Here is a 15,469-nt window from a genome sequence, read left to right on the forward strand (position 1 = left end):
CAGAATCAATGTTGAATCATTGTGATTCAATGTTGTAAAACAATAAAACATGAAAACTTTCAAGGGGTGTAAATACTTTTTATAGGCACTGTCTTCCCAGTAGCAGGTTGCCAGAAAGATCTCAAAGAGGACATGAAATGTCAACTCTCAGTTTTCCTCCATAGATGCTGCCTGACTTGCAGTGCTTATGAATACCTCTGCCGCAAGGAAGACCATAAAGCCTGTGCCTATTCTGGTGGCTCCTGTGAGCTGACAAAGCAGCAAGATGGAATCTCTTCTTGATTTTCATTGACTGCCCCAACATAAGTGTGGAATAGAAACATAGAAAACCTACAGCACAATACAGGCCCTTTGGCCCACAGAGTTGTGCTGAACATGTCCTTACCTTAGAAATTACTAGGCTTACCTATAGCTCTCTATTTTACTAAGCTCCATGTACCTATCTAAAAGACTCTTAAAAGACCCTATCGTATCCACCTCCACCACCGTTGCCGGCAGCCCATTCCACACACTCACCGCTCTCTGCGTAAAAAACTTACCCCTGGCATGTGCCCTGTACCTACTCCCCAGCACCTTAAACCTGTGTCCTCTAGTGGCAACCATTTCAGCCCTGGGAAAAAGCCTCTGACTATCCACACGATCAATGCCTCTCATCATCTTATACACCTCTATCAGGGCACCTCTCATCCTCCATCGCTCCACGGAGAAAAGGCCGAGTTCACTCAACCTATTCTCATAAGGCATGCTCCCCAATCCAGGCAATATCCTTGTAAATCTCCTCTGTACCTTTTCTATAGTTTCCATATCTTTTCCTGTAGTGAGATGAACAGAACTGAGCACAGTACTCCCAACTGGGGTCCGACCAGGGTCCTATATAGCTGCAACATTATCTCTCGGCTCCTAAATTCAATTCCACGATTGATGAAGGCCAATATACCGTACACCTTCTTAACCACAGAGTCAACCTGTGCAGCTGCTTTGAGTGTCCTATGGACTTGGACCCCAAGATCCCTCTGATCCTCCACACTGCCAAGAGTCTTACCATTAATACTATATTCTGCCATCATATTTGACCTACCAAAATGAACCACTTCACATTTATTTGGGTTGAACTTCATCTGCCACTTGTCAGCCCAGTTTTGCATCCTATCAATCTCCCGCTGTAATTTTTGACAGCCCTCCACACTATCCACAACACCTCCAACTTTTGTGTCATCAGCAGACTTACTAACCCATCCCTCCACTTCCTCATCCAGGTCATTTATAAAAATTTTGAAGAGCATGTGGCAGAGATCAGCTGAAACATCTCATTGCCAACAAGATCATCTTAGCCACTAAATTTAAAAGATCCAGCACAGAACTGGATGCTTCACTAATAACAATGGAGGATGCTGGAAACACTTAGTAGGTCAGGCAGCATCTGTGGAAGACCTGAAACATTAACTCTATTTCCCCTTCCATATCTGCTCCCTGATTTATTTACTGTAGCAGATGGACGAAGATAGTTCAATCCCCTGTGGTTATGCATGAAATGACACAGGTTTTAGCTACCACAAAATTGAAAACTTTAATTTACACATGGAAGAAAATCACAAGAACTCTAACTTACACTGGAAGCAAAAACAAACCAATCAACAAGTTTTTCTATCAAGTATAAACTCATACGAAACTTCAGAAATAAATGCAAATGTGAATTGCAATTTCTGAGAAAAGATTTCCTTGTAAGGGATCATTTCACGCTTTATGACTTTTGATGTCACGGATCGAGTCTATGGCATTCTAAAGTGGAGGATGAGCAGCCAGAATTCTTGGTACATATTGGCATCAATGACACAGGTAGGAAAGGTGATAAGTTCCTGAAGAAGGTTTTTAGGAAGCCCGGTAGAAAGCTGAAAAACAAGACCTCCAGCATAGTAATCTCTGGATTGCTGCCTGTGGCTACGGGCCAGTGAGGGCAAGAATAGGATGATTTGTCAGATGAATGTGTGGCTGAGGAACTGGTGCAGGGGGCAGGGTTTCAGTTTTATGGATCATTGGGATCTCTTCTGCGGAAGATACGACTAGTTACACCTGAACCTGAGTGGGACCAATATTCGTGCGTGCAGGTTTGCTAGAGCTGTTCAGGAGGTTTTAGAACAATTTTGGCAGGGGAATGAGAACTGGAACGATAATGCTGAGGATGAGGTAATTGGTTTACAAACAGGAAGTGTGCAGTGAGACTGCTAGCAAGGAGAAGCTGATGATAGGGCAAAATTGCAGTTGAAGGGATGAGTTGCAATGTAAAAGGCGGACAAAATTGAAAAGGGTGATGAAGCCGTTATACTTGAATGCACACAGTATACAGAATAAGATAGATGAACTTGTAGCACAGTTACAGACTGGCATATATGACACTGAAAGAAGATTATATAGCTGGGAGCTTAACATCCAAGGATACATATTGTTTTGAAAGGACAGGCAGGTAGACAGAGGGGATGGGATAGCTCTGTTGGTAAAAAATGAAATCAAATCATTAGAAAGGTGACCTAGAATTGGAAGCAGTAGAATTGTTGGGGATAGAGCTAAGGAACTGCTAGGGTAAAAAGACCTTGATGGGAGTTAAATACAGACTCAAACAGTACTAAAGATGTGGCCTACAAATTATAATGGGAGATAGAAAATACATGTCGAAGGGGTGATGTTATAATAGTTATGGAGGACTTCAATAGGCAGGTAGAATTATGAAAATAAGGTTGGTGCTGGATCCCAAGAGATGGAACTTCTAGAATGCCTATCAGATGGCTTTTTTGAGCGCCTCATGGTAGAGTCCACAAGGGAATCAGCTATTCTGGATTGGGCATTGAGCAAAGAACTGGAATTGATTGCTTAAGGCAAATGATACCAAAGGGGCCAGTGATCATAGTATGATAGAATTCACCCTGCATTTTGAGAAGCTAAAGTCAGATGTATCAGTATTACAGTGGAGTACAGGGAATTACAGAGGCATGAGAGAGGAGCTGACAAAATCAATTGGAAGGGAACACTAGCAGGGATGATTGCAGAGAACCAATAACTGGAATTTTCTGGGAACAATTCAAAAGGTACAAGATATACAAATCTCAAAGAAGTTTTCTAAAGGCGGGATGATGCAACTGTGGCTGACAAGAGAAGTCAAACCCAACATAAAAGTCAAAGAAAGGAGCATTTAATAGAGCAAAAATTAGTCAGAAGTTAATATTGGGAAACTTTCAAAAAGCAGCAGAACGCAAGTAACATGAGAAAATCTGCAGATGCTGGAGATGTAACACACACAAAATGCTGGAGGAACTCAGCAGATCAGGCAGCATCTATGGAAAAGAGTAAACAGTCAACGTTTCAGGCCGAGGGATATTCATAAAGAAGAAAAAGATGGAATACAGGGCCAATAATATTAAGCTAGCCAATACTATTAAAGAGGATACCAAAAGTTTCTTCAGATAAATGAAGTATAAAAGAGAGGCAAGAGTAGATATCGGACTGCTGGAAAGGTAATAATAGGAAACAAGGAAATGACAGATGAACTGATTAAATATTTTGCATTAGTCTTCACTGTGGAAGACACTAGCAGTATGCTGGAAGTTCAAGAATTTCAGGGGTCAGAAGTGTGTGAAGTTGCCATTACCAGGGAGAAGGTTCTTGGGAAATTGAAAGGTCAGAAGGTAGGTAAGTCTCCTGGACTAGATGGTGTATACCCCAGGGTTCTGAAAGAGGTGTCTGGAAAGATTGCGGAGCCATTAGTAATGGTCTTTCAAAAAATCAATTAATTCCGGCATGGTTCCAAAGGAATGGAAAATTGCAAAGGTCACAAAGATAGGTGGAGGGACAGGTAGTTTTAAGAAAGCAGAGAGGCTACAGAAGGAGTTAAAGGTTAAGAGAATGGGCAAAGATGTGGCAGATGGAAGACAGTGTCATGAAACGTATGGGCATACACTTCAGCAGAGTAAATAAAAGCAGAGACCATTTTCTCAATGGAGAGAAAATTCAAAAATCTGAGGAGTATAGGGACTTGGGGGTCCTTGTGGAGGATTTCCTAAAGGTTAATTGCAGGCTGAACCAGTGATGAGGAAGGCAAATACAATGTTAGCATTCATTTCACGAGGACTAGAATATAAAAGCAAGGATATGATGTTGAGGCTTTATAAAGCATTGGTGTGGCTTCACTTGGAGTACTGTGAGCAGCTTTGGGCCCCTTATCTTACAAAGGATGTGTTGAAACTAGAGAGAATTCAAAGGAGGGTCACAAAATTCATTCCAGGATTGAACGGCTAATCATATGAAGGGCGTTTGATGGCTCTGGACCTCTCTTCGCTGGAATTCAGAAGAATGATGGAGATCCTCATTGAAATCTATCAAATGGTGAACGGCCTCAAAAGAGTAGATGTGGACAGGATGCTTCCTCTGATGAGTGAGACTAAGACTAGAGGACACAGGCTCAGAATAGAAGGGTGTCCTTTTAGAACGGAAATGCATTAGAATTTCTTTAGTTAGGGTGTGGTGAATCTGTGGATCATGTTGCCTCAGGTGGCTATGGAAGCCAAATATTTACACATATTTAAGGCAGAGGTTGATAGATTCCTGATTAGTCATAGAAACATAGAAAACCTACAGCACAATACAGGCCCTTCAGCCCTCAAAGTTGTGCCGAACATGTCCTTACCTTATAAATTACTCGGGTTAGCCATAGCCCTCTATTTTTCTGAGCTCCATGTACCTATCCAAAAGTTTCTTAAAAGACCCTATCATATCCGCCTCCACCACCATTGCCAGTAGCCCATTCCATGCACTCACCACTCTCTGAGTAAATATTTACCCCTGACATCTCCTCTGTACCTACTCTCCAGCACCTTAAACCTGTGTCCTACTGTGGCAACCATTTCAGCCCTGGGAAAAAGCCTTTGACTCTCCACACGATCAATGCCTCTCATCATCTTATACACCTCTGTCAGGTCACCTCTCATCCTCCATCGCTCCAAGGAGAAAAGGCCGAGTTCACTCAACCTGTTTTCATAAGGCATGCTCCCCAATCCAGGCCACATCCTTGTAAATCTCCTCTGCACCTTTTCTATGGCTTCCACATCCTTCCTGCAGTGAGGCGACCAGAACTGAGCACAGTACTCCAAGAGGGGTCTGACCAGGGTCCTATAAAGCTGCAACATTACCACTTGGAAATTCAATTCCACGATTATTGAAGGCCAATACACAGTACGCCTTCTTAACCGCAGAGTCAACCTGCGCAGCAGCTTTGAGCATCTTATGGACTCGGACCCCAAGATCCCCCTGATCCTCCACACGGCCAAGAGTCTTACCATTAATACTATATTCTGCAAGTCAGGGCATGAAGGGATATAGGGAGAAGGCAGGAGACTGGGGCTGAGAGGGAAAATGGATCAGCTGTGGTGCTCCTATATGTAATGGTCTTATGGTCTAAATTTATAGGATTTAGGAGAATTAACTAGGGGAATTAGAGGTTGTGGGGAAAAGGCAGGTAGGTGGATTCCATCGCCACTAACCAGCCATGATCTTACTGAACGACAGAGCAGGTCTTTGGAAGCTTTTTGTATGACGCATGGCTCCGGGGTTGAACACCTAATGGGTTTTTTTTCTCACTTTTCTTTGCTTTAGTATGTTTTTTTTTCACCTTTTTTTGTCACCAAAATTTCTTCAATCTTTAAAGCAATGTTTTTTTTCTTGAGACATTGTAAGTGTTGCCTACTTCGATGTACTCTTGTTAATTTTGGATAATAACAACAAAAAGATTTGAAAAGAATGACAGAGCAGGCTCGATGGGCCAGATGGCCTACATCTGCTCCTATTTCTTATGTTCTTATTTATATGATTCATAGTGTTGCCGCATGGCCGAGTGGTTAAGGCGTTCGTCTACTGATTGGAAGGTCGCTAGTTCGAGCCTTGGCTGAGGCAGCGTGTTGTGTCCTTGAGCAAGGCACTTAACCACACATGGCTCTGCGATGGCACCAGTGCCAAGCTGTATGGGTCCTAGAGCCCTTCCCTTGGACAACATCGGTGGCGTGGAGAGGGGAGACTTGCAGCATGGGCAACTGCTGGTCTTCCATACAACCTTGCCTAGGTCTGCGCCCTGGAAACCTTCCAAGGCACAAATCCATGGTCTCATGAGACTAACAGATGCCTATTTATGATTCATAGAGAAACAGCAAGGAAGCAGACCCTTCTGCACAGCAAGTCTGCGCTGATCACCAACCACACCCATCCTACATTCATCCTCTGTTTTCTTTTCCACTCATCAACTAAACCAAGATTCTACCACTCATGCTAGTTTGCCGAGGCCAATTAACCTACCAACCTGTTTATCTTTGAGAGGTGGGAGGAAAGCTGAGCACCAAGAGGAAACCCACGTGGTCACTGGGAGAACATGCAGACCACACACAGCACCCAAAGTCAGGGTGGAATTGAGCATCCTGACTCTATGGGAGAGTGACTCTTTCACCTGTGCCAAAAGGCTATCCAATTTAACTGGAACAAATGTAAATATAATTACTGCAATTGCGAGGTATTGAATTAAGTAGATTGGTCAGCAGGGATCCCTGGACTGATGCACTAAGAGATTCTTAAACCATAGTTAAACAAATCAAGAAAGAAACACAAGCTTGTGTTTTATAAACCTTTTGTTTCAAAACATTCCAAACCACTTTGTGGCCCATAAAGTACTATTGACGAGTATTTATACCGGTGATCTTGGAACCATTGCACCCAATTTACACACTGTTAGGCTGAGATAAATGAACAGATAATTAGGTTAAGGTACAAGGCCAGGAAACTCGAGGAATTTCCTTGTTTTGTTCCTCTGTAGTAGTGTAATCTTTGATATCCGCTTTGAAGGTTGAATGGCTCATTCAAAAAGTAGATTGGGGGCACCTTTCATGAATATTCTTAGCAATGTCTCTCAGGTCCAAATTCCAAGCACTTAAAATTCCATAATATTATGTTGCTTAAAAGTATTTTGATGAACTATATAAACACAGAAAATTCAGCAGATGCAGGAAGTCCAGAGCAACACACACAAAACGCTGGAGGAACTCAACAGGCCAGGCAGCATCTCTGGAAATGAATAAACAATGGACATTTCAGGCCAAGATTCTTCATCAGAATACCGGCTTCTTCCCCCTTCCTTTCCAGTCCTGATGAAGGGTCTTGGCCTTATATATTGACTGTTTATACTTCCTGACCTGCTGAATTCCTTCAGGTTTTTGTATTTGTAAGAAATATATTTGTATTTTATTTAACTGCAGTGTAATGCTTTTAAGAAAATCTGTTAAAATTGGCGTATATGTCTTAAACAATATATCCCCGGAGGGAATGGAAGTGAAACAAACAGTCACAGGTGGCTGGAAACCTTTCAAAGATTGTTACATGAGACCATGAGGGGAGGTTTTAGCATTTCCACTGAAAACACTTAGATGTTGCCTAAAATGGTCTCTTATCATTTTGCACACCTCTTATCAGATCTCCTTCGCTCCATAGAGAAAAGCCCTCGCTTACTCAACCTGTCTTCATAAGACGTGCTCTCCATTCCAGGCAGCACCTGGTAAATCTCCTCTGCACCCTTTCTAAAGCTTCCATACCCTGCCGATATTGAGGTGACCGGAACGGAACACTATATTGCAAGTGTGATTGAACCAGAGTTGTATAAAATTATCTTGCAGCTCTTGAGCTGAATCCCCCAACTAATGATGGTCAACACACCATATGTCTTCTTAACAACCCAGTCAATTTCTAAGGCCAGAAACAGGCCTGGTATGGGAACACCAGTGCCTTTGAGTGGAAAATCCTACAAAAGGTAGTGGATTCAGCCCAGTACATCATGGGTAAACCCTCCTGAACATTAGAGCATAACATAAGACCATAAGCATATCTATATAAAACGTTGCCATAGAAAAGCAGCATCCATCATCAAAGATCCTCACCACTCAGGCCATGCTCTTTTCTCACTGCTGCCATCAGGTAGAAGGTACAAGCAGGGCCGGATTTAGTGGGGCCAGGGCCCCTGGGCTGGAGGCCCTCATGGGCCCCTGCCGACACCGTAAAATGCTGCTGTCTCAAGCCAAAAAAAGGCAAGAACAAGAGCAAGGGTCGTACTGGTTTAAATATCAAAGCTGTGGACCAAGATATTGGTTTAGTACAATATGTAGGCTATAAACTTACAGGCCTTAAGAGGGAGAACAGAAAGTAATGCGGATTCTTAGTTTGAAGGATAGCATCTAAAGCACTCAAAAATTGACCTAGACTTAGTTGGCTTAGTAAAGTTATGAAAGAGACGAAGTATGATGTACCCAATCTTAAATTTTTATTTAGCTATTGCTGCACATACCATAGGCCTTATGTTTCAAACAATGCCAAAGCATTTTTATCTAGGTATTTTTCTCAACCGTGTGTTCTGAGAAAGTAAAATGGAAATGAGAGACAAAAAGTCCAAGAGAGATGGCACTATGGCAAACTAGGAAACTTGACAACACTCCAACAATCGTTTTGAAAAATGAGATCTAGCACATACTAACCTATTGCTGTGCTGTGTGGCTTGCAGAGTAAAGACCACTTATTAGCAGACACACTCTGACTTGAACTGTTTTTGCAATTCTGTATCTATTCTTCTGCTGTCAGACGCTAGTGTAACGTAGGTCAGTATCGTTTTCCCGTGGTGTTCACTATTTTCATGCTCTCCTATGCACTCAGCAGCTTATTTCCAGTCGCTAAAGCCAGTTTCGAAGATGGACTGACAGTTCTCACTGAAGATGCGGCATGCGAAACAAAACACACAGCCAGTGGAAGGGGAATATAAGAGCCACTGCCTTGATATGTACTCATCATTCATGAGCTTGCGTTTGAAGTGAAATTTGAAGGAAAAAACGTCTCTGCTGTTTGTATACTCGTTCCGAAGCTTTGATATCCACATCCTTATTCTGGCAGGACTCCGGCCCTTTCTTAGCCCAGTACACTCGGACTGAATCATCTAACGTTTCCTTTCCCCAGCGAGCAGGATCAGTGCTGTAAGGATCCTCAGTAGCGGTAACGTTAACATTAATGGTGGCCAGACTTGGTTGTTCAGAGGCCTCTGTGGTCGGGAATCCCAAAGTCATGCTCTCTGCCTCCTCAACGTTAGCTGCTAACTGTGGCCAACATTGTGCTAACGCTGGTGCTAGCACGAGCTGTTGAACAAGTGTCCATTTGTCCACCGGTCTCAGACTGTGACAAGAGCGATGGTACTGCTGCATCACCGAAAACAGGTTTAAAAAATTCTGTCAATTTCAATGTCTTTTTTAATGCTTCTTTCTCACGGTCCTCTTTTTCTTGCTTCTTTTTTCTTTTCTGTGCTCCACTCTCGTACATTTTTTTTGTCCGCCATGATGATAGCTACCTATTTTTGGCCCCTCTGCAGCTCTGGCTCTGCCTAAAGTCCGGCCCTGGGTACAAGTGCTTCATGAGTTGAATCACCAGGTTCAAGAACAGTTACTACCCCTCAACCATTAGGCTCTTGAACAAAAGGAAATAATTACACTTATTTAAGAACTCATTTAAAGACTCTGCAATTTTGTTATTTCATGCTTATTATTTGTTTCTATTTATTTATATCTGCATTTGCTCAGTTTGTGGTCCATTGTTTGCTGTTACTGTTTTATAGATTTGCCAAGTACGCCTGCAGATAAAGAACCTCAGGGTTGCATGTGTTGACATGTATGTACTCTGATAATAAATTTTACCTTGAACTTATAACCTTTCAGCTCACCCTATCCATGCTAACTATTATGTTCTTGTCAAGGGCAGTTTGTTAGCGTGCATAGAGACTTACTTAATACAACACAAAGGAGGCATTTTCCCATCATGCTCTGCTATATCCCTGCAAAGGAATCCCTTCAGTCCCCACTCCCCATATGTGTATTTTCTTGCACCTCTGAAAATTGACCATCTCACATGCTTTTCAATTCTTCTTTGATTCTTTTGCCACTGATTTACACAGGGCACAAGTTACAGTCGCCAATTAACCCATCTGTGCAGAGTAAAGTAGGGCATCTTATGGACACAGGCTGAATGTGCAAACTGAACACAGGCAACACCTGAGGTCAGATTAAACCAGGGTCAGAAGAGTTTATTTTAATTGTTTATCTTATTTAGTGATTCAGCACGGAGTAGACCCTTCGAGCCCCACCACCCCGGCAACCCCGATTAACCCTAACCTAGTCATGAACAATTCTCTTTGACCAATTAACCTGCCCCTTTGGACTGTGGGACGAAACCTATGCACCTGGGGAAACCCTCACGTTCCACGGGGACTCCTTACAGAATGGTGCCAGAATTGAACTCTGAACTCCAGATTGCCGTGAGCTGTAATAGTGTTGTGCTAACTGCTATGCCATTGTCTGGGAGTAATATTAATGGCTGCAGTAGCCAGGATTATACCATCATCTCTGCAAGTGGCTTATGAAGCCTCACAAAGACTAGGACAAACCCAATTTAATTTATTACATTTATTTGTCTTTAATATCATTCTCTAATTTTCAGTTAGCAATGGATCCAACCACCACTGTCACACCAGGAAGGATATTGTTGCAGGACGACATAATGCAGTTGTGAGCAGTTTTAGCAACATATGTAAGAAAGGACGAACTGGCAATGGAGAGGATCCTGAGGGGGTGTTATGTTTTGTAACTCCAAAACATAAAACTAATCAAAAGGAAAACATGGGTAGACCGGGAAAACGTGTATGCCATGGTGTGGTGGCATGACGATGTATGCCATTCATGTACTTTTACATAAAACACACAATGTATTATGTAAACAACAAATAATATTTGATTAAACAACAAAGACACACAGAATGCTGGAGGAACTCAGCAGGCCAGGCAGTATCTATAGAAAAGAGTAGTCGACATTTCGGGCCGAGACCCTTCATCAGCTTCTTATTCTGACTCCTCATCTTTTTTTCCAGTCCTGATGAAGGGTCTCAGCCCGAAATGTTGACTGTACTCTTTTCTATAAATGCTGCCTGGCCTGCTGAGTTCCTCCAGCATTTTGTTTGTTTTGCTTGGATTTCCAGCATCTGCAGATTTTCTTTTGTTTGTTGATTAAACAACAGGGGGTTTATAAGAATGATCCCAGGAACGAAAGGGAGGAGTGTTTAGTAACTTGTATTCACTGGAGTTCAGAAGAATAAGAAGAATACTCACTGAAACTTACTAAATTTTGAAAGGGGTAAGTGAGCATGGAGAGGATGTTTCAAATAGTGATAGGACCAGAGGGCGCAGCCTTGGAATAGACGGACGTCCGTTTAGAATAGAAATGAGGAGGAATTTTTTTATCCAGAGGGTGGTGAATCTGTGGAATTTATTGCCACAAGAGGCTGTGGAGGCCAAGCCATTGCGTATATTCAAAGCAGTGATTGATAGGCTCTTGATTAGTAAAGTGTCAAAAGGTACAGGGAGAAAGCGGGAGAATAGGGCTGAGAGGGAAAATAAATCAGCCAAGATTGAGTGGAGGAGCAGATTTAATTGGCCAAATGGCCCAATTCTGCTCCGATATCTTATGGTCTTAAGGAGTTAGTGGGCAGAAAGGTTAAATTTGAGCACATAAACATCACATATTGTTTTGCAAAGCATTAGTATAAAATAGTTCAATTTCTTTATATTTTTCATTCTTTCATAATGCACAAGGTCGAACACGTGGTTTTATTATAGTAAATATGTCTTGTAAACTGCATAGGGGTCAAATTCATAGCTTATTGGATGAACTAACAATTAACCACTCACACAGCTCTGATGAAGGGTCTTTGATGTGAAACATTAACTAAACCCTTTTCATTAACTCTCTCTCTCTCCATGGCTGCTGCCTGCACTGCTGAGTGTTTCCAGCATTCTCAGGTTACGTTACATGCTTGATTATCTTCGTACAGTGGGTAAAGTTAGTAAGCTTAAACTCTTCGGTGTTATCATTTCAGAGGACCTGTCCAGTATCCAGCATGTTACAAAGAAGTCACAGCAGCACCTCTATTTTCTTAGTAGTTTGCGAAGATTTAGCATGCCATCCACAACTTTGATAAACTTCTATAGGTGCATAGATGAGAGTATACTGACTAGCTGCATCATGGTCTGGTATGGACATATCAATACCCTCAAACAGAAAGGCCTGCAAAAAGTAATGAATACAGCCCAGTCTATCACAGATAAAGCCCTCCACACCACTGAGCACATCTCCAAGGAGCGCTGTTGCAATAAAGCAGCATCCATCATCAAGGACGCACCACCATGCTCCCTTCTCACTGCTGCCATGTGCAAAATGAGCCTTAGGTCACACACCACCAGGTTCAGGAACAGTTATTACCCCTCAACTATCAGACTCCTGAACTAGAGTGGACAACTTCACTCACCCCAACACTGAACTGATTCCATATCCTATGGACTCAGTTTCAAGGACTCTACAACTCATGTTCTCAATATTTATTTGTTTGTTTTGTATTTCTTTGTATTAACTGTAAATGCCCGTAAGGAAATAAATCTCAGGTTAATATGTGGTGACATATGTAATTTGATAATAAATTTACTTTGAACTCTGAACTTTTTGCTATTGTACATCAGAGCTTCACCCATAACTTGAAGTATCTTCTCATGGCAGCTTGACACAGTGGCACAGCAGTTAATGTTACTGCCTCACAGGTCCAGTAGACAGGATTCAATACTGACCATTGGTACTGACAAAGTAGGGTGTGCACTATCCCCTTGTGACTGCACGGGTTTCCTCCCCCATTCCAAAGACATGTTGGGTGATGGGTTAATTGGCCGCTATAAACTGTCCCTAGTGTGTGCATGAGTGGTAAGCCTGGGAGGTGTAGAGAAGAATGTGGGATGAATAAATGGGATTAATGTAAACACTTGGTAGTCTATTTGATGCTCTAACTCAAACCATACTAGTTCCTATTCACTGAATGTGTTCTCTGTTTGTAATTCTTACAGAAACCAGTAACATGATCAAAGTGTTTCCCTTCTTTATTAAAATTAATAAAAATAAACATTTATTTCCTGTTCCTAAACACAGTTATCCAGAAAGCTCTGGGGTAGTCGTACTTGGCTGTTAACAATGCCTGGTATAAATAATTAGAGTCATAGAGCACTACAGCACAGAAACAAGCCCTTTGGCCCATCTAGTCTGTGCCAAACTATTATTCTATCTATTCCTTTTGACCGGCACCTGGGCCATAGCTCTCCATTCTCCTCCCATCTAAGTACTGTAGTTATCTAAACTTCTCTTAACTGTTGAAATCAAACCTGCATCCATCATTTACACTGGGAGCTCGTTCCACCAATTACCAAGAATGAATCCTTCAGTTTTCCAAACCATGATATTTTGCCTTGGATTTTTTTTTTGATGAATTTTTGCAATAATCTTTTCAAGACAAAAGAAAATAATGTATATTTTGTCTCTCTTTATTGGGATCCCTGGACATACAGTCTAAGTGATAGGAGAGAATATTTTAAAAGTTTGAATGCTTAACTTCGTTTTTACATGGTTTGTCAAGATGCAGAAATCTCCACCTCACCATGTAACGGATAACTCCAAGGACAATTTGAAGAGAAAAAGAATCAGCCCGCTGACCCCTTTTTAGCCCCATCAGAAGGACTTCACTGAGATCTGTTCCGGTCTAAGTGACTTTTCAGATAATTAGATTCAAAACTTAAAACAGGCCAAAGTTAATAAAGCATATTTGGGATAAAAATAATAAGAGGTAAACAGCAGAACCCTGAGGACATGCTGAGTTTAAATTGTGCGCAGTTCACTTTTGGCGAGTTCAAGCCTTGACCCTTCCGCGTATGTGAAATATAAACACTACAGCCCAAAGGATACAGTAATTAGTTTTGAGTTAATTTTAAAAGGCTGCAGCCTGCTGGATAATCATGAGAGAAAGGTCATTAGCTACACTGGTGTCCATTACCTATGCCTACAGCTGCCATACTGATCTGTGCTACCAGTACACCCCAGTTCCAATCTGTAAGCACTCTGACCTAATCATAATTTGACTGGACCAGTGTCTCGGCTGGGAATTGAAATGTTTTTCTTTTATGCTGAGGAGAAATTTAAGACAAGAGCTGCTCTGCAGTAAGGTTAAATTACAGACATAAAACACCCTTTAGTATTTTTACAATTCATTGCCAATTACACCATAAAAAGTTCAACACTGGGCAATGCAGCTGCAAGATTTATTAACTTTCTTTTCCACCTTTGGGAAATAACTCAGCTGAACTCTGCCAGTGGCTGTTTTTATTTAATTCATTATATTTCAAACTTGCACAATCAAACTGCAATTTCTTACTGTTATGATTTTGTAGGCTGCAGCCTTATACTACACACTTCTTTTTTGATTGAATAGGATCTACCTTAATGTATGACTTATGAGGTTTGAGAGCTGTTGGCCAGCTTCCCTGGCTCGTCCAGCAATATTTGACACAGTACTAGGAATATAAGCCAGGGACCCATTTGTCAAATCTTATTGAGGCAAAAAGTAATCTACACTCTTTATCAAAAAGTATTAGATTACTAAGATGCAGCTTGGCTTTGACCAGACAAGTCCCTGTTCTTTTTATTTCTTTGGTAAGTTAGAACACAGATTGTGCAGGAAGAAATTAATTGCATCAGCCATATTTACATGAAGCCTTTTTGAATGTAGTGTATTTCTAAATTTGGTAATGAATTAAATTAGAACTGCCCCAGGAGGCTTCAGAAGGCAATTCTTCATTTTTGCTAATTGCCTAAATAATTTGTGTCAAAACTCTAAAGTTCCAATGAGACTGTATGTTGGTTGTTTAGTGTAAGTCGACCTCTGTATTATGGGGGGGCGGAGCGGCTGCATTGCTAGAAAATGATTCATATTATGATTTTACATAATGTGGAGTTGTGTCATATGTGCTTGTTTAAAAATGGGAGCTGGAAAAATGTTTATTTATTTACATTGTTTCACATAAACTCTGTGAAATTGAACTTAATTCCATTTCTAAAAATTTGGAGTAGTGATTTGTGAATGCTGCATGGGCAAATTACTGTTACCTGAATGACCTACATGTCCTGGATTTGAAATAATTTCAGTTGGTGTCAGTTCGAAACCTCGGAGACAATCCCAAATGGAGAAAGTAAATTATGCTGAGATTGCTCTGGACTAGAGTTGCTGCAGATTAGTAGCACTGAGTTTCCAGAGGAGAATATAACAACATCCCAAAGCTGTTCAAAAAAAAAGCTTTTGAATGGCAAAAGGGGAATTCAGTCAATGGGATTTACATTTTCGAGATTTACTTCCTACACAAGTGCCAAATATATTCTTTCAATTAGGCTAAACTTAAAATATTTGTGAGTTTACATTTGTAAAGTTTTATGATGCATTGTCATCCATGCTTAAGAGTTAACTGGGTTGAGCAATATTAGAATCTCAGGCAATATGTCA

At 41.3% G+C, this 15,469-nt stretch overlaps 1 protein-coding gene and 1 non-coding gene across 2 annotated transcripts in view; one reads left to right on the forward strand and one right to left on the reverse strand.

Moving 5' to 3' along the window:
* rspo3 (R-spondin 3) overlaps positions 1 to 15,469 on the reverse strand; it is a 99,657-nt gene that overhangs the window by 40,432 nt on the left and 43,756 nt on the right. The window lies entirely within an intron of this gene.
* On the forward strand, positions 5,865 to 5,938 carry trnas-acu (transfer RNA serine (anticodon ACU)). Its single transcript has one exon. It is a non-coding gene; the product is annotated as a tRNA-Ser (tRNA).

This window comes from Mobula birostris, chromosome 2 (assembly GCF_030028105.1).
Source record: "Mobula birostris isolate sMobBir1 chromosome 2, sMobBir1.hap1, whole genome shotgun sequence".
Taxonomy (NCBI): Eukaryota; Metazoa; Chordata; class Chondrichthyes; order Myliobatiformes; family Myliobatidae; genus Mobula; species Mobula birostris.